Source organism: Schistocerca piceifrons, chromosome 3 (genome assembly GCF_021461385.2).
Source record: "Schistocerca piceifrons isolate TAMUIC-IGC-003096 chromosome 3, iqSchPice1.1, whole genome shotgun sequence".
NCBI lineage: Eukaryota > Metazoa > Arthropoda > Insecta > Orthoptera > Acrididae > Schistocerca > Schistocerca piceifrons.
The window spans coordinates 736,213,191-736,214,316 of NC_060140.1; the positions used below are offsets into that span (position 1 = coordinate 736,213,191).

General features: G+C 41.7%; 1 non-coding gene across 1 annotated transcript; it reads left to right on the plus strand.

Annotated features, from left to right (window-relative positions):
* The first annotated feature begins 340 nt into the window (after positions 1-340).
* On the plus strand, positions 341-525 carry LOC124790912. The gene has a single exon (XR_007016369.1). It is a non-coding gene; the product is annotated as a U2 spliceosomal RNA (small nuclear RNA).
* The last annotated feature ends 601 nt before the right edge of the window (positions 526-1,126 follow it).

Consider the following 1,126-nt stretch of genomic DNA (forward strand, 5'->3'; position numbering starts at 1 on the left):
CCTTTGGCTGCGGGTAGCCGGTAGCCGGAATCGATCTTTGTACCTGCCAGTCACGCGAGGCTAAGCCTCCCCTTCTGGTCAGTTGCTGGCTGTAGACATAGCGAGACAAGCAGTTGAAGCTTGGGCGAATACATTGACTCCTAGTTTAAAAAATCCACTTGACTCAGTCGGAGACAGCAATATTGTTGACCGTACACTTCGAGTTCCTCACGCAAAATGTAGATTCCTCACTTTTATACGAGCTATTTTCGAAAAAATAAGAAATCAAGGCATACATGCGCTTTCACATCGCTATAGTATCGTTACTTGTGAAAACCTGTAACAGTATGGCGTAGGTTACATTTCCTGTAAGTATTCTCCCATCAGGTAAAAAAATCTGTTCTAATCAGCTTAATATCTATTAAGTCCTACATCACAGGACTAGGATATTAAACTCATTGTTGGCTCATGAGGGAGTGCTAAGAGCATGCTCTACCTCGGTCACAGAATGCTTCTTTACTTTCGGAATCTCTTAAACTAACCAAATGCTTCATCATATACGAAGTCTCTTAAGCTATCAGCACACAGAAGTTGTAAATATCAGGTTTATACTAAGTATCACATTCTAAATTCAGTAATATAGCTGATTTTGTTAGGATGGTCATCCCTCCCTGTGTGGGTGGGAGACTGAAATTTCGTTAAAAGATCTCTCCGTAACGAAAACACGCCTGATTACCGCTCCAACTCCCCAGTCATAACCATGGTACTCTAGCCCTCGCCCCCCCCCCCTCCCCGCACAGCAGCATGCCACTGATATCAAATCGATAGGCTAATTAATGAAACTGATCAAGAGAATCACTTTGCACAGCGAGTAATTTTTTCCAGCTGTCGGATTACACTCGCCAGGTGTTGTAAAGGTTTTGCGTAATTGCATTTGCGTGTGTTTGCAGTTCTTCTTCCGTTTATGCTCACATTCTGACCACTAGTGCATAGAGTTTATTTATACGAGCGCAGCTGTTTGTCTTCTTTGCAGTAATAGTATTCTTTGTATTGCATTTGTTGCATGTGAAAAGCCAGCCGTTGTAAAGAAAGCCAGTCATTTTAATTAATAAAATAAGCTCATACACAGCTTTATTAATCTCTCTTA